The sequence below is a fragment of the Lithobates pipiens genome, unplaced genomic scaffold, assembly GCF_037356315.1.
Source record: "Lithobates pipiens isolate NorthernLeopardFrog02 unplaced genomic scaffold, aLitPip1_a1.2 Scaffold_18, whole genome shotgun sequence".
Lineage (NCBI taxonomy): Eukaryota > Metazoa > Chordata > Amphibia > Anura > Ranidae > Lithobates > Lithobates pipiens.
This window is the reverse complement of record NW_027507758.1, coordinates 451681396-451703158: the sequence shown is the minus strand read 5'-3', so window position 1 is coordinate 451703158 and position 21763 is coordinate 451681396.

Below are 21763 nucleotides of genomic sequence, written 5' to 3'. Positions count from 1 at the left end.
GTGACACCAACCCATGTGACATAAAGCCATGTGACACCGCCCCTTGTCCCTATATAAGTGGCCGCGCAGCGCGGCCCTGGCATTGTGGCCAGAGAGAGCGTTGAGTCAACATCTCCTGGAGAAGAAGGAGAAGAAGAAGAAGAAGAACGGAAGGCGGCGGCGGCGGCGACAGAAGACCGCCTGTAAAAGAGCTATAAGAAGGCGCGGTGGCCCGGCAGAAGAACCGAAGAGGGGGACAAGACCCCCGAAGTCGGGAGAAGAGGCCGGCGGCGAGGAAGAAAGCCGGACTCCTCCACTAGCAAAAGAGCTACAAGAAGATAGCGGAGGAGTCCGGCGAGAAGACCCCCGAAGACGGAAGACCCCCGGAGCTGTGCAATAAAGTATTTTATCTCGTGTGTTGTGTTTTTTTTTTGTACTTTTATTTTACAGGTGAATGGGTAGGGGTACATTGTACCCCATACTCATTCACATAGGGTGGGGGGCCGGTATCCGGGGGCCCCCTTATTAAAGGGGGCTCCCAGATTCCGATAAGCCCCCCGCCCGCAGACCCCGACAACCAACGGCCAGGGTTGTCGGGAAGAGGCCCTTGTCCTCATCAACATGGGGACAAGGTGCTTTGGGGTGGGGGGCCTCAAGGCACCCCCCCATGTTGAGGGCACGCGGCCTGGTACGGCTCAGGAGGGGGGGCGCTCGCTCGCCCCCCTTTCCTGGCCGGCCGGGTAGCGTGCTCGGACAAGGGTCTGTTGTGGACTTGGGGGGGACCCCCACGCCGATTTTTTTCAGCGTTGGGGTTCCCCTTTAAGTCCATACCAGGCGGCGGGGCCAGCAACGTCTCCTTCGCGGGCCCCGCCTACCTGGAGACGCGCTCGAAATGAGCGGACTTTCCTCCGCGTGTGTGGGCGTTCATTTCCAAAGTAGGGTGGATAGTACGGCGGACTTAGTACGCCGTATTAGTCCGCTCAAAAAGTGCCGTGTGTGGGCAAGTAGCCCGTTCGGAAATTCCGACGGACAGTCTGGCGTACTTTTCCGCCAGACTAAGTACGTCATACAGTTTGACCGTGTGTACGCGGCATAAGATTGACTGTCTTCTGAAATGATTCAGTGTGTGTGTCTCTATCTGCTAGCAATCGTAAGTGAAAGTAAGTTGGCTGCATGTGTGTACTTAGTTCTAGCTATTTTACTGCTCCTCCTCTTTGGTCACAATCAGCCAATAACATTCATCATCATCATTATTTTTATTTTACTTCCCCCACCCAATTCCAGCGTGATCTTTTCTCTCTCTGTTGAATCTTTTCTCTCTGTCAAATCTTTTCTCTCTCTGACAAATATTTTCTCTCTATGTAGAATAATCCTGGAGTAATAGAGTTAAGGTTAGGCACATTCGACCACAGGCTCGAAACAAAGATTTTTATTGTCAGCATCATGTCGAATCTCCTATCTGTATCGAATTGTTGTCTCAACAAAAACAAAAATAAAGCATTTATTTATGTCGGATCTTTCATTTTTCGGATTCTGCACTTTCATTATCGTTTGTTAAAACGATAATGAAAATACCTGAAATTCGGACGAAAATGCATTTGGACGAAATGCACATGTCTAGTATTTATTGCTGATAAACAGCTGCACAAATATTATGTGGGATAAGTAATTGCTGCAGCCACCATTTTATTCTCCAGGGCTTTCTGAAATTACAAAATGTTTAGGAGTCCTAAGTATTATTTTTTTTTAGCAACTCTAAAAAAATTTTTACAAAATGTAACTTTAAAATGCTGATTTTAAAACGGTATGTAAGAAATTTCAAAAATGCCCTGGACGGCAAGGAGTTAAAAGCTAGACAGCATATTTTTGTTTAAAGCTAGATGGTATATATCTGTTTATATAAACTGCTCAGTTTTATTTCTTTGTTTTCTTTTTGTTTTAAATTTACTTTGTTTAGCATCTGACATGTTGAATCATTTTTATCATAGCTATTTTTTCAATATTTTGATGTACTTTTATGTGGGCCTGTTTTTAAAGTGGACTTTTTTCCCCCTTTCACTAAAACCACAGAACCACACAGCTCTGCATGCAATTATCTTACATTCATCATTTAAATGAACACTTGTTGATTTTACTTACAATTACTGTTTTATCTTGCTGGAGTAATTCTTTTTACATTAAAGAGAATGTAGCAGGGTATAAAAAACAGTTTAAGTGATAATAAAGTATTGTTTTTTTTTTGTTTCAAAATAACAAACGTTGTACTTATCTGCTCTGTCCAGATCCCCCTCTTATCAGGTCCCTCGCCGGAGCTCCTGGCCACTCCCTCCTGCAGCTTGCTTGCTAATGCAGACCATACGTGGTCGAATTTCAAACAAATTTTCTTTTCAAAATCAGAAAGTGTTTTTTTTTTTCTGTGATCCGATGATGCCACTATTGATTTTAGAAATGTGTCTGACCAAGCTTTCAATTTCACCTCATGTTGCTACAGAAAATAATTTTCGTGGCCGGGAATCTTCTTTTCTCTCCGTAAATTTTCTTTTCTTGCATATGCATATTTTTTTTCTTATTACAATTCTCGCACAATTCTCCCATCAATGATTAGAAAATCATTATTTTTTCAAAAAATTTCCAACATGTTCAATTCCTCAAATTTGATTGCTACACGAAAATTGGCTGTTGCTGCAGCCCACTAATGGTGCGAAATTCGTACGAAAATTCTTAGATACAATTTTCGAAAGAAAATTCTTTAGAAATTCGAACCATGTATGGCCGGCATAACTCATAGAATGCATTAACATAAAAAAAAAACTTTTGCCTTTTACCTTTTGATAAAAAAAACCTTTTATATCAGAATAACAGCAATATCATAGAAAGGGTAACAGAACAAAAGGCATTCTTAATTGAAAATCAGACAGTTGCAGTGAATGCATATTAGAATCAAAGATCATAGTAATTATTAAACCTGAGATCTAACAGGAGATTGAGTATAAGATAAGGTGTACAGAGCATTAATAGTTGTGTCGATCAACATAAAATACAATAACAAATCTGCCTGGTGCTAAGAAAAAGCCTAGGCAGATTTTGTACACTTAGTTGGGTTTTTGACTGTTTGTATGATAATTTAAAACAGCCAGTTGACAGCGCGTATTGGTATAGGGGTCCAGTAATTGGACTAAGGTAGGTAGAAAGGAAAGGGTGGAAAACAGAAGAATAAGAGGGGGCAGGGGTGGGATAGATGGAGTGGGAAGGAGAGAGTGGGGGAGGGCATGGAGTGGGTGGTCTTCTCCTTAGTCTCCGCTAATGGTCTAGTATTAGCTATATACAGTGTATTAATGTGAAGGGGATAAATAAATAAAAAAGGCGGGGCTGAGGAGGGTAATCCCTCCTGTTATTAGTGAGGTCTTAGTTGGACAAGTCAACTGAGGTCCTCCCAGGCTTGTCCCTTGGATAGGGGTGGGAGGCTTCATGTTGAGTGGTAGCAAGAGGAGGCTGGGCGTGTATAATAGAAAGATTCAGTAATTGTTCAGTGTGGGGTATCGAGCTGGGTTTGTCCCATCAGTGATGAGTATCTATCTGAAGTTTGGAAGTGAGTCCAGCAGGCCCACGTATGTGAAAATCTAGCTGAACAATCTCGGGCAAGAAAGATTAATTCCTCCATTTCTGTGATTCTACCAATTCACTTGAGCCATTCAAGGATGGTCAGAGTCTGAGTGGATCTCCAATGTACAGGAATACACAGTTTGACTGCATTGATCAGGGGTAAAACTGAGGTTTTACGATACTGGTGTGTCGGTATGTTGGAGTGATGGAAAAGAAATTGAGCTGGGGTGAGCTCTAAGGAAAATGTAGAGATCAGTGTTGTTAATTCGTGGACTTGTAACCAGAATGGTTGGATTAGTGGGCATCTCCAGCATACTTTAGAGATGGTGGGGTTATACTTATTAAGGATTGTTGGGGTTCAGTACCAGCGGGTTAAGGTTCTGTAGTTGTTTTCTTGGATTGAGACATTAAGAAACCCTTTATGAGTAATTGTGAATATACAAAAAGAAAAGAAAACACTGCGCTATTTCAAAAATCAAAAAAGTGAAAAAAAGAGGTGATAAAACTATAGAATTTCTGTGAAAAACACAGCCCAGCTGCTAGCACACAAACAAACCAAGTTCACATAACATATATACAATTAGTGCTGCGCTTAAAGGCACCTATTTGAATAGGTGAAAAAAGTGAGTGAATTATGTGCGTAACTGACAATACAAGCAAGTGAGTGCAAAAGTTCATGAAATGTTTGAGAACAGTCCCAAAATTATTCACACTGGTACGTCCAAAGCTTAATTACAAGTCCACAGATGGCATTCAAGGTGAGTTATCCTGCTACGTTATCAGACCTCGGCAACTCTTGGAATTGGATTATAAGCAAGTAGAAAGAATAAGTACCCTTACCGGATGGGTTGGACACATCCACCTTATAGTAGTGTGTCTTGCGAGCTTATGGGGGGGCTCCAGCCACTCAACCCAATACACCGACCCGATGATGTTTTCCTCTCAGGGTTCCTCACGGTCTCCAGATGGGAAAGGTGAGTGGGATTTCCGTGCCATAAACTGCGATCGAGCTTGATGCCAGAAGTCTCGTGAGAGTTCACCATAAAAGAATTAAAGCATAAAAAACACTTTGCATGGTGAAATACAACCAATGATGGTTTATTGAAAAAAGTTTTCGATGAACAGAACTAAAATTATAAAATCACGTGATACATAAAAATAGCAATGTGGGGAGCAGACAACTGCTAGCCCTACGCGTTTCGACCTCAAAGTCTTCAACAGGGGCATAGCCTGACTCCCCCACATTGCTGCAATATATAAACTAAATAATTAATTAAAACCAGAGGCTCATGGGAGAAAATTTTGGGGGTGGGTTTTTCTCCCATGAGCCTCTGGTTTTAATTAATTATTTAGTTTATTGTATTGTATTGTTTTGTATTGTATTGTATTGTATGTGGTTGTATTTCACCATGCAAAGCGTTTTTTATGTTTTATTCCTTTTATGGTGAACTCTCACGAGACTTCTGGCATCAAGCTCGATCGCAGTTTATGGCACGGAAATCCCACTCACCTTTCCCATCTGGAGACCGTGAGGAACCCTGAGAGGAAAACATCATCGGGTCGGTGTATTGGGGTGAGTGGCTGGAGCCCCCCATAAGCTCGCAAGACACACTACTATAAGGTGGATGTGTCCAACCCATCCGGTAACAGTACTTATTCTTTCTACTTGCTTATAATCCAATTCCAAGAGTTGCCGAGGTCTGATAACGTAGCAGGATAACTCACCTTGAATGCCATCTGTGGACTTGTAATTAAGCTTTGGACGTACCAGAGTGAATAATTTTGGGACTGTTCTCAAACATTTCATGAACTTTTGCACTCACTTGCTTGTATTGTCAGTTACGCACATAATTCACTCACTTTTTTCACCTATTCAAATAGGTGCCTTTAAGCGCAGCACTAATTGTATATAAATTGTGAATATACGTTCCCACTGATCATCATTACCACTTTAAATTCCTTGTTACATTTATTTATTTATTCACAGGTTCCTATGTTTTCCTTTTCAGATGTGTGGGTGTATTGCAATAATGCAAACAACTCGCAAGTAGTATAATAATGAAAGAAATGTACTTAGCTTCAGTTAAAGATGGAGTACAGATGATAAACAGGATAAATACAGCTTTAATTCAGACCAGGGAGTCCTTCAACCTCTGGAAACATCAGAAAGTCCTGAAGTCAACAATCTTCAAACAAGGTTCTAGGCACGTTTATCAAGATGTCCTAGATAAGGCTCTGACATGGGTTTCTTAGTTCTCCTATATATATTCACTATATTACCAAAAGTATTGGGACACCTGCTATTACATGGACATGAACTTTAACTGCAACCAATCTTAGTCCGTAGGGTTCAATATTCAGTTGGCCTATCCTTTGCAGCTTTAACATCTTCAACTCTTCTGGGAAGGCTGTCCACAAGGTTTAGGAGTGTGTCTATGGGAATGTTTGACCATTCTTCTAGTGAGGTCAGGTACCGATGTGGACATCTGGCTTGCAGTCTTCGTCCTAAATGTGTTCTATCGGGTTGAAGAAGAATGGTCAAACATTCCCATAGACACACTCCTAAACCTTGTGGACAGCCTTTGCAGAAGACCCGAATTTGTTATAGATGCAAAGGGTGGGCCGATGCAATATTGAACCCTATGGACTAAGAGTGGGATGTCATTAAAGTTCAAATGCATGTAAAGGCAAGTGTCCCAGTGGTTCTACTGCCTGGGGGGGGGGGGGGGGCTGTAAAGTAGCGCATCTTTCCTGTGTTTAGAACAGTACCAAAGCAAAACAACATTTCTAAAGTAAAAAATGTAATTTAAAACTGCTGTAATGTATTGTCAGATCATGGCAATATACATAAAAATCATTGAGGCATCATCCCAGTAATGTTTTTTAGAGCCGGCGATCAGCTTTCCAGCTATAACAACCGATGCGGCTAAATGCCGGAGGAGCGGAAGGGGACGACCCTCCCTCCCGCGATCTTATCCGGGCTCCCGTCCCATCGGAAGCCCCGACCAACAAACCGCGCTTCTGGTGGCTAGGGACAGACTGGAATGAAGCCGTAAGCAGCTTCATTCCAGCCTCCTAATTGTAAACACGGGAGCGACGTCATGACAATTTATTCTTTTAATTATTATTTATTCATTTTAAAAGAAATAAAAGAAATAAGATTTTTTTTTGTAAAGTGCCCCTGTCGCTGTGAGCTCGCGCAGCAAAGAAAACGCATACGGAAGTCGCACCTGCATATGTAAACGGTGTTCAAATCACACATGTGAGGTATCTCGACAATCGTCAGAGTGAGAGCAATAATTCTGGCACTAGACCTCCTCTGTAACTCTAACCTGGTAACCGGAAAAAAAAATGAAAGCGTCGCCTATGGAGATTTTTAGGTACCGTAGTTTGTCATCATTCCACGAGTGCATGCAACTATAAAGCGTAACATGGTTGGTATCTATTTACTCGGCGTAACATCATCTTTCACATCATACAAAAAAATAGTTTTTTTAAATTCATGTGTCCCTTTTCCCAGTGAGTTGCGTTTAAAACACCGCTGCACAAATATTGTGTGACATAAAATATTGCAACAATCACCATTTTATTCTCTAGGGTCTCTGCTAAAAAAATATATATAATGTTTGGGGTTCCAAGTAATTTTCTAGCAAAAAATATGGATTTTAACTTGTAAACACCAAATGTCAAAAATAGGCTTAGTCATGAAAGGGTTAAATATCGTGCCTGGGTGGTCTCCTTAGTCTGCCTGTAAAGTAAAGCATATTTCCCATGTTTAGAACAGTACCAAAGCAAAATTACATTTCCAAAGGAAAAAAATTCATTTAAAACTGCCCACGGCTCTAATATATTGTCAGATCCCAACAATATACACAAAAATCATTGAAAAAAATGGCATGGGTTCCCCCCCAGTCCATTACCAGGCCCTTTGGGTCTGGTATGAATGTTAAGGTGAACTCCTCACCAATTTTCTTTAAATAAATTGTGTGGGGGTCCCCCCAAAATCCATACAAGTCTCTTCAGGTCTGGTACGGATATTAAGGGGAACCCTGGGCCAATTTTTTTATAAAAAATGGCCTGAGGGACCCCGCAAAATACAAGACCCTTATCCAAGTATGCAACCTGGCAGGCCTCAGGAAAAGGGGGATGACAGAGCACCCCACTTCCTGAACTGTAACAGGCTACATGCTCTCAACATGGGGATCCCCCCAAAGCACCTTGTCCTCATGTTGAAGGGGACAAGAGCCTCATCCCCACAACCCCTGCCCCGTAGTTGTGGGGTCTGTGGGCAGGGGGCTTATCGGAATCTGTAAGCCCCCTTTAACAAGGGGACCCCAGATCCCACCCCCCATGTGAATGGGTAAAAAAATGCAACAACTCCACCTCCATGTGAGACTCCCGCCAACTGCAGGCTTTTTGATTTGACAGCTGTTATATAGCTGAGGGCAGGGCTACCCAACAAAATAAATGGATGACCCTGCACCCTCTGACACCATGCTACACAGACCCCAAAACCACTGAGCAAGGGTTGTGGGGATGAGGCCAAAGCACCCTCCCCATGTTGAGGGCATGTGGCCTGGTATGATTTGGGGGGGTGCTCTCTCATCCCCCCTTTTCCTGTGGCCCACCAAGTTGTGTGCTCGGATAAGGGTCTTGTATGGATTTTGGGATGACCCCATGCCATTTTTTTATTTGGGCATGGGGTTACCCTTAATATCCATACCAGTCCTGAAGTGCCTGGTATGGATTTTTGGGGGAGGGGCTCCCCTGCCATTTGTTTTCAAATTTTGGCACAAGGTTTCCCTTAATATCCATACCAGACCCAAAGGCGCCTGGTATCGGACTATGGGGAACTCATACCATTTTTTTCAATGTGTTTTATGTATATTGCCGGAATCTTACAATTCATTCAAGCCATGAGCAGTTTTAAATTACATTTTTTCCTTTAGAAATGTCATTTTGCTGTGGTACTGTTCTAAACATGGGAAAGATGTGAAACTTTAAAGGCATACTAAGGGCGACCCCAGACATGATATTTAAAGGAATATTTAATTTTTATTGTTTCGCTTTAAGCATTATTAAAATCACTGCTCCTGAAAAAACTGACATTTTTAAAGCTTTTCTTTGCATTGATACATGTCGCCTGGGACAGTACCCAGGTCCCCAAACACTTTTTTCTGGCAATAACTTGCATATATGCCTTTAAAATTAGCACTTTTGATTTTTCATGTTTGTGTTCCATAGACTTTAACAGCGTTTGCGTGTTCATACTAATTTTTTGCCTGTTTGCAAGTTCTGGTTCAAACCAAATCTGGGGGGGTGTTCGGATCATCCCTATTGTTAACGCACAACTGTAAAAATTCCACCCAGAATGTGAGAGGCAAGTAAGTTATGCAGCCCTCAATCTCCTCCCCTCCATCTCCATTTACCAATACCTGAAATTTTAGTATTAGCTGTACTACTACTAACCCGTTTAAATAAATATTTGCAGAACCCTTTTGCCTTTTCATCTTTCTATCTGAGCATAAATTATTGTTAATGAATTATACAGCTACTTTGAAAAAAAAGCCATTTGATGAAATACAATGTTCTTTTCTTGAAATGCTGAATAACACTGAAGAGGTCAGTTTCAAGCATCACTGTTGTTTACATTGTAATTACAGTTTATAGCGTATACATAAGTAGCAATTGTAAAGGCAATATGTTCTGCTTAAATCAATGACAAATATATCATGGTTGTGCAGCATACAGCCATATTACATTGCTGTGCTGAGTGCTGAACAACTGCTAATTAGATTACTCACTGAAAAGCTCTTCATTAGCTCAGGATATAAATAGTGCAAGTAAATCTAAATTAAATTCAATTCCAAAAGCAGTTTAAAGAATCTAGCAGTTTATTGTTATGTTTATACTACATACAGTGGTATTTCCACATTGCAACATAAAAAACAGATACAGACATCATATTGACTTAATTCACTACAGCTATCTGCAATACAATTTGTTAAATTACTGTTGCCAGATCACTGAAAGCAAGTTACTAGAACTTTAGTCTCATATGTAACCCCCACCATGGCAAAAAAAAAAAGGCCATGCATTACAATTTAATTGCACAAAAAGTAATTATTTAACCTAAAGGCTGCATTACAGTCTGGATTTGGCAGCTGGGTATCTATGATATAAATGATACAAGCAGCCAGCCGAGGAACCATCAGTCAGTGTCAAACAGTCATGCACCTATCTCTGCACTACTGATGGGTTAACAACTCACTATTAGCTGAGAATTTCAAATAAGTTCTATTACTTTTTACTTATACTGTTAGTGGTCTGGTGACATCCGTTGATGTTAAAGTTCTTTACATAAACAGTTATATATTTTTTTTAAGACAAAAGGGCAGGTACTAGATGATGTGCATCTTAAGTCTTTGGGTATTGAAATAAGGTTCACGCTATCTGATTTATGAGTCAAAGCAAGATCCATATGTAAAATCTTGATGCTTTGGAAGGCCAAGTCATATAGGTAGTCCTATGGGGACCAGCCGTTCATTCTGAAGATACTGCTGCCATTACTACTTTCTTGAAGGTACTCATTAACACCAACCAAGTGCCTAATCTACCAAAATTCTTATGAGGGATGCCAGTATTATCTTTTTAAATGCATCCTCTGTTACTCTCCTAGTAAAGAGCTTTTTAAAAGATATGTTGTCATGGCCTTAAAACTTTTAGAACATCTCAGTGAGCATATACTATTTTACTGCTTAGACCATTTCTGTTCAGACTCAAATCTTAGGCACGTAATTCATTCATTAACTCCAACTTGATTATGCAAGTAGAACAAAATGTCATAAAGATTCACTATGAATTCATTTAGAGTTGCAATTAGGGTTTCAGTATACATTTTATTCTGTTCAGCCTTGGAGCCTATTAAACATAGCAATCTATTCAGTGGAGTTCTGTCAATCCAAATATCCAATAGCTTTTGGCTTTTTAATATATTAGATCCTATCAGATTAATTATTTGCCTTATTGATGCCTGTTTTGGCTTTCAAAAACTTTTTTTTTTACAGAGAAACAATTTCAGAGATCCCTATCCTCAACAGTTGTTTCTTTGTGTGTTTGGAAAATTGGGCTGGCAGTGAAACTAGTTCTAAACAGTATTGGCATGATTGCTGTTACCTGTTGTAAAAATAGCACTCTAGGGGAATGAGGTCAGAGCCACATCTAATTGCCATTTCCTGAAATTGTCAGCGTACAGACTCCCTAAAGAAGAGGCAACACAGACAAGTCTAATAAGTGACCTTGATGCATTGTGTACGTACAGAACCTTCTGAAACCTCAGCAGATCATCTCTTATCCAAACAGCATTTCAAAATCCATCTGGTTTAATATAGGACATTTAAATGAACATTAAATAAAGATCTACACATGATAGTTTTAACACATTAAAGCCATAAACAATGAAAATGAAAACAACTAAATGGCTTCTCCTAATCAAGATGTGGTGTACTGTAAGTTTTTACTAGATGGGTCCTTGAGCCTACGGTAACTCTAAAAGTCTGTTTCTGAACAGTGTCTTTCAATCTGTTCCTACAAACAGAACTTTTAATACTGTAAAAGAAAAAAGGTCGCTCGACTTAAAAGTGATATTCCAATTATGGATGAATCATGATGGCTTACTTATTATATTTTCTGCTTTTGACGTGTAACCTGACCATTTCCCACCCCTTGTAATGCATTCTCTGCAAATTCTATAAACCACAATACTCTGCGCTGTCACCCAATAAACTTAAACTGTGTAGCTGATGTGCAAATATCCAAAAGAGTTATCAAGCTATATAAACAGAAATTGACAGCGCCAAATGACCTTAGACTGCATATATGCAAAAACCCCCTATTGTAAATGTATATAACTACATAAAATTATTATAAAGGGCATACAGTACAGTGAAAAATATAGCATTGTATAATCAAACTGTATATGCAATGACCCACTCATGCAAAATCTGTATAAAGTGCATATAAGTAAACATCCACAGATATTTAAAATGCCAAAGTGCTATAGTGCCAATATCAAATGTGCAAATAAAAAGTATAAATAAATACATTTCTCATCACATATACATAATTCATTTATTGCTATCTTGAAAGAAAGTCCAATAGTGCCAATTAATGTGAAAAACATTGGTACAACTCAAAAAATGGTGCAATAGTCCACACACATGAAGATCTCCACCAAACAATTAAATGCAAAAAAAAGGTCAGTTTTTAATTGATAAATTCAGCTCCAGTTCGCCACCTTATCAAATCACTCTCTTGATAATGGCTATCGACCCTATATTGACTCCCTAATCAATAAAGTGGTCATATATACCTTGCTAAGTTAAACTGTTCTGGAAATCTCCAAGGCAGCTGTCAAGCCGAGCAAATGTATCTCACATACAGCCCACACACTTACTATAGAAAAGAGGATGCAGACATCATTGTGCAACATATAATATTTACAAAAAAAAGATTAAAACATAAGATAGTGTATACACTCATATTCGACAGTGCTGTCCCCCTCGTACAGGATCTACAAGCGCAGAAATAAAAAAAAGAGTCCCACAATACTTCTCATTCAATATCCCAGCAGTCTCTATGTGGTGGTGTCACAGGTTCTGGCTCTGCCTAATGATTTTCAGTTAGAAAAATGTTGTCAAGAGTGGCAGGGTGTGCCTGCTGGTAAGATTTTTTTAAAGATAGGTAAAGCTAAGTGTCTGTTTTCTTTTTTTTTTAAGAGGACATTTATGAAGCAATATACTCCTAATACAATAAATCTGGGCTATGGCACCATGTTTGATTATGCTTTGACTGTATAGAACATTTCCAAATTATGGGATTTCTGTTGCTTTCACTATTTTTAAAATCTTGCAAAACCTTAAGCACACAGTGGTTAAAGTGTACATCATGGTAAAAACAACATTTGCAATACATCGCTGTGGTATAAACCCTTTTCCCTATGTTTTAACCCTTTAATGACCATAAAAGTAAAATAAAATATCTGTTGTTCTGCCAGAAATGTACTCAGAATTGAGGCCTAAGTAGTGTTACCCCTACTCAGTTGTCTTTTGCTAAAGTCTGATACATACAATGAGATTATCGGACAAATGATCATCCATTTTTTATTTATTTTTTGCATGCTACACTCCATATTAAAAATTAAGAGGTTACTAAAGTTATGAAAATTCTCATACGACAGAATAAAGATTCGTAAGTGATGTAAAGTATTGTATTGTATTGTCATAGTATTCTTGGACGAAAACTGTACCGATTAAACAAAAATCATACGTTCTGGTATTGTATGAGAAAAATGTTCATGCTTGTCCCATCGGATAATTTTACATGACCTGTCCTGACCGACTCTTGAAAGCTGTGTACTAATGATCAGAATATCGTACGATCACTTCGAAAGCGGTATTTTTTTGTACGATTTTCTGATTGTGCGTACTAGGCTTAAACCTTCCTACTAATCATGTTGTCCACAACATAAAAAAAATAATTGTTCTGTAGTCCCAAGATAAGAACTAGAAGGGCTAATTAGGCTATTTGAGATGACATAGAGCACTGATAGCGAACCTTGGCACCCCAGATGTTTTGGAACTACATGATGCTCAACTACACTGCAGAGTACAAGAGCATTATGGGAAATGTAGTTCCAAAACATCTGGGGTGCCAATGTTCTCCAGCACTGATGGATGGTGAACGGAGGAAGTGTTCACAAGGATAGTTCCAACTTTCTGATAGCATTAAAAGGAAAAAATTTTGCAATTGCATATTTAACATAATAAAAGAGAGCAAATAAATGAAGTTAATTGTTAGGGTTTAAAAAAGCATGGTGGAAGTGAGGGGAAATCTACAATCACATATTGGAACCCCTCAAAGTGAAATAATCAGGTAGAAGTGTAAATCTACATGTGTGCTTGGGACTTTATTCATCACATCCTCTCAGCTTTGCTGCAGACTAAGCAGGACCAAGAATTGATAAAAGTTATCCAGTGCCCACCTTTTTTTTTCAGCTGGATGATATCACACATCACATGACCAGCTGGTCAGCATCTGCAAAAGAAATCAGCATTTGAATCTCATAGCTTGATGGACTTGGATTATCAGGTTCTTTAAAATAACATGCAATTACATATTTCAATTGTTTTGCAAAGTTGCCAAAGTAAAATACACTGTTAAAATTTAAATTTTTCTTGAATTTCGTTTTTTATTCCATACTTGTGTCAGGCTTAAATATTGATAAATCGGGACTGATAAATATTGTGTGGTCTTGGATATTAAAGGGAGTGTCATTATAACAGAAAGCAGTGGTTGATGTGCTGCTGAACATATCAGGGTGATGAATGTGATTACATTGAACATAACATTGTGGTAAAATGGCATGGTCATTGTAGCAATGTATAAAGAGAATGAAAAATAGAAAGAAAAATGGCTAGACCATTGGACCACAAAAAAGGTAATTCTCTAAACTACCTAATAATACAAGTATTTTTACAACACAAACTGGCTTTTCTACTAAAGCATTGCGGCGTGCATCAATATACAATAATTCATGCCATCAAATGTCATCTTCCATATCTTAGAATAGTCAGAGCTATGAAAGATGCCTGACTGGTTGCTGTGAGTATTGAAGGAGAAACACAGATAGTCAAAGGCAGAAATAATCACAATCACAGGCTTTGTATTTCTAAATATGTTTATTGATGAGAAGGCAACAAGGCCCATTCATATTTCAGTAACTTGTTTTTTTTTTTGTATAAATCTAAAACCAAGAGTGAATATGTAATAGATTTCAGCTAACCAGTCCTTAGATGTAGGGCTGTATTAGTTATCTTTTTTTAAAACTTTTTCCTCTAAAGCTTTCTTCCTCTTTTTTCCATTGGTGATCCTATCAGTAACACACTTCCTGTCCTAAGGTGGCAATGCTAACTCACCATACCATACCTTTTGAGGAGCAGCATTGTCATCCTAGGACAGAAGTGTGTTAGGACTACAGAACACCTTCTCTACTAATCTTGAGGGGTGTGTTTTGTAATTCAAACAGAAAACCTATGCAGGGCTAATAAGACTGCTATAGAAGTTACAAGCTCACTGGAATTTTGTAAGGAACAACAGGTAATTTTGAGGGTTTCACCGGTGCAGCTTTGAAATTGTACTACTTCAGCGCAATTTCAAAGCCCCACATTAGTGCAATTTGCACTACTGATCTCATTGGAAGCTGTCTATGCAATTTGCAATGAAATCGTTAAAAAGGAGCACAGGAGCCTTTTTAATCAGCACTGTGACACGAGTCGTGGCCATATGAACGGTTCCATTGCCGTAAATGGGGTACGACTTGTCATATGATTCGGAACTGTCAAATCGCAAGACCAGTCGCATTGGCGTGAATGGGGGCTTATTGAACAGATGAAGTAAAACACTTTCAAATTCACTTAACTTAATAAAAAATAAGGGAAGTTCATTGTTGGGGTTTACAGAGCCTTTGAATTATAATTTGTCTGTAGAAAAATGTGTATCAAATTAAGGCACACACAAAAAATGATAAATTAGCTCTAAATGAGCAGGGCCCTCTGATTCCTCCTGTACTAAATTGTATTGCAATGGTTCTGTCTGCCCTTATGTTGTAAAACTGTTGGTACTATATAAATTCTGTATAATAATAATAATCATATAATAATAAAAAAGAGCACAGATGCAAAGCTCAGGACATATGTTAATTGTCAAATGTCGTGGCATCATCAATGCATATCTTGTTTATGAAATAAAAAACAAAACAGGAGTGTCATGTTCACAAATCATAATTTATCCAATACATATGCCCTATAATCATGGCAATAGGAGGATGAGTCGCTTCTATCAATTTTCTGCATCATTTCCTTTTATATACAAAAGTATCATAGCAGAAAGGACCATTTAAGTTACTGCTGGAGTGAAAATATTTTTTTAAATTGCTGGTATTTATTTTCAAGGCATCTATTTTCTTCCGAGTAAAGACTTTGATATGGGTGACATTAGGCCTCTGCAGACAGTAAACATGCACACATAGTGTAATTTATTGCTATCTTGGCATTTGACTGCAACAACAAAAATAACTAGACAAATTTGCTGTAAACATGGCATCATTTACCTCGACACTAAGAGTTCATAAGTGCAGGTAGAAACGTTTTCCTAGTGTATATCAACATCCAGTTCAGCATGATATTATATATATAGTTATTTTTATAGCCTACCTGCCCAAAACCATGCCAAATTAATCTTGCTTACCGTGAGACTCTACTATCATGGCTGCGATTCCATAAATGCTAACATATTCTATTCTACCCATTCAGTATCTTGATGAGATCTTTCTGCAAACTAACCATCCACTCCTGAAACAGAATAACAAGCATTTTAAAAAGAAACTCAATTCCAGAAAAAAAAATATTTACTTAAGATGATAGCAAAAAAGTCACATACTTATCTCCAAAATGGAAACTTGCAATTTGAAAGTGTAAAGGGTTTAAGGTGAAAATAATGTGTAAATGAAATGGAATAGAAAGCAGACATGAAGTCTGAAACCCAAACTTTGAAGCCCTGAATAAATACTTGATGTTTTGAAGGAGTTGGCAGTAAATACACTTTGTATGCACACTGCCAAATCTTCTAGTTTAGAGAACTCTGCCATTATCAAAACATCCTTCAAAAGCATTGGGCCTAGGCAGACTAATTTTTCAGGGCATAAAAACTACAAGACTACACAAATACAATTTAAAAAAAAATATTTTCTCTCCTAGCAATCAGCTATTATATATTGTAAATCTACTATGTGAACATAAAATGACTACTATATGTAAATAGGAATATGTAAACAAAATGTTATACAGACACGGGTATTTGTGCGTATGAGTATGTCAAGAAGAATATAGGTAGAATAAGCACAGGCAAGCGTCAAATTTAAAAGACACACATCAGTATAAGAAATGGATTGAACCACTATAAAAATAATCAAAACAATAAGAAACACATGCTCCAACCACAAATTCTGCAACCTTAAAGCGGGAGTCCACCGGGACTCCGCCTTTTTTTTTTTTTTTAAAGCCAGCAGCTACAAATACTGCAGCTGCTGACTTTTAAAATAGTGACACTTACCTGTCCAGCGCGCCCGCGATGTCGGCACCCGAAGCCGATCTGTAGATTGTCTCTCGGGTGCTGCCGCCGCCATCTTGGGTATGGGAATCAGGAAATGGAGCCTTTCGGCTTCATTTCCCGGTTCCCTACTGTGCAGGCGTGAGCCACGCTGCGCAATAAGGACGGTCCCCGCTGCCTCTGGGATCTGTGTGTTTTCCCAGCAGGCAGCGGGGCACTTGCGGAAAGGGGCGTAATATACGCCCCTTTCCGCAGAGAGCTATCCCGGAAGTGGGTGCAGATACCTGTACTGTACAGGTATCTGCACCCCCCTCCCCCCTGAAAAGTGCCAATTGTGGCGCCGGAGGGAGGGAGGGTTCCGATGAGCGGAAGGTCCACTTTAGGGTGGACCTCCGCTTTAAGCTGCACAAGGCTTTTTTCACTGTCAGGGTAATATGAATGTGGAACTGTCTTCTACAACTGGTGGTGTCGGCAGAAAGATTTAAAATGCTCTTGGACATGCATCTTAGTGAAACAATATACAGGGATATGGGAAATGATTATTGACATGAACACACATACACCAATTACACAGGTTGGACTGGATGGACTAGCGTCTTTATTCAACTTTACCAACTACGAAACTATGAAAATCAAGGAAACAACATGAGACGTTCCAGTAAACAGAAGTGGTTACATACTTTGGATGCCTAATGGGGTGAGTGATAATGAGACTTGATGGCAAAAGAAAGGGGGTGGGACTTTAAATGAAGCACCTCAAGGTGCTTCCATCCCGGTAATATATACGAACTGGAAGGAGATTTGGGACTTTAGATGAAGCGATTGGATAGTGGAGGTGAGTTATAAATACATAATATTCAATTGATGACATAAATCATAAAAAATATTTATTGATTTGATATATAGTACAAAGCACATGTAGAAAGCATAAACATGATGAACAAATTAGTACAAACATGGTACCACAAGATCAGGGTAATAGACAATATTTATATGGGTAGATACCCTGGCACATGAATGCCATGGCAACCCGCCCAAAACAGGCACATGTACCCACATGGTGTATATATATATATATATATATATATATATATATATATATATATTAAAAAATGTTTTAAACAATTCTTTCCCAAATGTCGTACAATATGGAAAAAGGTTTCTAAATAAAAATCAATATCAATCCATGGAGTATTTAACTGTAGCATCAAGTGTAGCTCGACGCGTTTCGTGGATTTTTCCACTCGTCAGGAGCAGATGCATCAATAATTCCTATGGAGTGTATATAATAAAGATATAATATGTCATCATTTAAAAAAAAACATATAAGATATCTATAGACGGCTCACCAAACGCACTCACCAACCCAAACAACCAAAATGCCTGGTGACTGGCCAAGGGCAAGCCGCGGATATATATCCCACCGTGGGAGCTGAGGCATCATAATGTAAAGTTGCAACATCCAGTAGTCGCAGAGTAGGTGGAATGTGACCGGGAAAACTTCCTATGATGAGAAGTGATGGTGTGTAATCAATAAAACCGAAGTGTCTGGAAACAACACGTATTAAATTAAGTGTATATGTGATAAATGATAGTGTTTTATTCCTGCGCTACCACTTGTGATCTATCTAATGTCAGGGGCTGCTGCTACTACCGGAATGGATCACGCCGTATCCACTTAATATAAAACGAAAGATATGTTGGTATTGCACTGTCCATATATTAAATAACCCTCCGAGGGTGATAAGTATAATGCCTAGTTACATAAATCAATAGTGTAATATAAAAATATATATCTATAAATGTCTACTGAATAGTATCAAAAAGTGCAAAGTGCTACATTAAATAAACGTATGTTACAGCCGGCTCTGTAGTGCGTTTACTACTATATATATTTTTTGTTTATTCTAAAGTTTATTCCCATGTGATCAGGAGAGGTTACCCTCTTTTTGGTCTAGGTATACTCTTTCTTATTTTCTTGTATATTATTTGTTTATTATTAGGGTGGTTCACTTATATCACCTCTGGAGAGTGTTTACTTATTTGCACATTTATAAGACGCACTTGGCACTTTATGATCAATTCACTGTTTTTTGGCTTTGCACTCAATTGAAGCAGTTGTGTTTCCGTGGAGGTTTTCAATTGACTCTGTAGTGCGTTTACTTTTTTTTATTTTTTTTGCATTTTTTCTGCACTTTATCAAAATAGTAATTTTTTAAGAGACTGTTTTTAGTTACTTACCTTTGTTCACTTGATTTTCATTTATTTGGATTCTATCACCTTTGTGGTGTGTTTATTTTATTTTATTTAATGTAGCACTTTGCACTTTTTGATACTATTCACTAGACATTTATAGATATATATTTTTATATTACACTATTGATTTATGTAACTAGGCATTATACTTATCACCCTCGGAGGGTTATTTAATATAGGGACAGCGCAATACCAACATATCTTTAGTTTCATATTAAGTGTATATGTTAACATGTGATTAAGATATGTGTGTAAGTGAGTGATTGAATCAAATAGTGAGCCCAATATAAACTACACAAAAAAAAAAAATATATATATATATAATAAAGTATAATGTGCAAAGTAAGAAAATGTCCAAAAAATGAGAAAATAAGGGCATGTATGGCAGGTACAGAAATATGGATGACCACTGGGTGGTACTATGGAGACCTGTTAGTATATATCCAATTCTGTGTCCTAATTAGAGAATAATACTAATAGAGCATTTGACACACACATGGACTTTTGGGCATTTAACAAGTAAATAAAATTCAGCAAGATTTATTAGTACATAAGCTTAAAAACTTCTTGTAACAAGAGATTTCTTTGTGACATAATCAATATTAACCACTTCAGCGCCGGAAGATTTTACCCCTTTCATGACCAGAGCACTTTTTACAATTTGGCACTGCGTCACTTTAACTAACAATTGCGTGGTCAAGCGACGATGTATCCAAACAAAATGTACATAATTTTTTCCCCACAAATAGAGCTTTCTTTTGGTGGTATTAGATCACTTCTGCGATTTAGATTTTTTGCGCTATAAACAAAAAAATAAAAAATGCCAATTTTGAAAAAAAAAACAATATTTTATTACTTTTTGCTATAATAAATATCCCCAATTTAAAAAAAAAATTCTTCATCAGTTTAGGCTGATATGTATTCTTTTTGGTAAAAAAATTGCAATAAGCTTATATTGATTGTTTTTTTTTTTACTAGTAATGGCGGTGAACTGCAATTTTTAGCAGTACTGCGACATTGCGACAGACAGATTGGACACTTTGACACATTTTTTGGACCATTGACATTTATACAGCTATCAGTGCTATAAATATGCACTGATTATAAATGTCATTGACAGGAAAGGGGTTAACACTAGGGGGCAATCAAGGGGTTACATGTGCATTCCTTCTGTGTGTTCTAACTGTATGGGGATAGGACTGACTAGGTGAGGAGACATATCGTTGTTCCTACTTAGTAGGGATGAGCCTGATGTTGGAGTCGAATGTAAGTTCAACTCCAACACAGAGTGTTCACCTGTTCACCGAATAGCGAACAATTTGGGGTGTTTGCTGCAAATTCGAAAAAAAAAAACCCTCCCCATGTTGAGGGCATGTGGCCTAGTACAGTTCAGGAGGGGGGCGCTCTCTGGTCCCCCCTCTTTTGCTGCGGCCTGCCAGGTTGCATGCTTGGATAAGGGTCTGGTATGGATTTTTGGGGGGACCTCCATGCCATTTTTTTTTTAAATTTGGTGCAGGGTTCCCCTTAAAATCCATACCAGACCTGAAGGGTCTGATATGGATTTTGAGGGGTTCCCACGCCATTTTTTTAATGGTGAAGGGTTCCCCTTAATATCCATACCAGACCTGAAGGGCCTGGTATGGAATTTGGGGGGCCCCGCACAATTTTTTTTACATTTTGGTTCCGGGTTCCCCTTAATATTCATGCCGTCTTTTTCAGTGACTTTTATCTGTATTGCTGAGACCCGACAATTCATTATACCTGCAAATAGTTTTAAATTACATTTTTTCCTTTAGAAATCTCATTTTGTGCAGGGACTGTTGTAAACATGGGAAAAATGCAACACTTTACAGGCATACTATAGACACAACCCAGGTACAAAATTTAAAGGAATATTTTACTTTTATTGTTTCACTTTAAGCGTTATTAAAATCACTGCTACCAAAAAAAAGGCAGTTTTAAAACTTTTTTTTGCATTGATACATGTCCCCTGAGGCAGGACCCAGGTCCCCAAACACTTTTTATGAAAATAACTTGCATATTAACCCTTAAAATTAGCACTTTTGATTTTTCCCGTTTGTGTCCCATAGACTTTTATGGTGTTCGTGTGTTTGAACACATTTTTTGCCTGTTCGCATGTTCTGCTGCGAACCGAACCGGGGTGTATTCGGCTCATTCATACTACTTAGTAGGAACAAACATGTCTCCTCTGCCCTGACAGAACAGGGAATTGTGTGTTTACACACATTAATCCCCTTGCTGGCTGACGTGCACGAGATAGCGCATGGGCGGCGGTGATCACGCCTGCCAGCCATGCGCATTGGGTCTCCCCATGTGCAGCGGCTCTTGAAGGGATCCTCATATCCATACAGAGTTTTGCGCAGGGGTGCCATTCTGGCCCTGTAAGAAGACGTGAGCCAGTCGGGAAACAGTTAAAACAGCTCCCCTCACCATGCTTTTCAACATTACAATAAAATAGTAACATGTGGGGGTTCCATCATTCTTTATATCGTGGCTCTTGGCTCAGCACAGAATCCTGCCCACCAGCTTCCTCGTCACTGGCTTATTGACAGAGATGAGATGTCAGAAACAAACATTGGAAGCATGGTGAAATTTGTACTTTTTACTGAAGTTAGTTAAGTATAGTAGATTATAATATATACCCAAAACACTATGGGGGTAATTTACTATAGCGCCAATAAATTATCCTGCAGTCCCGGAAAATAGCACCCAATTAAGGCCAAATAAGACTTAAACT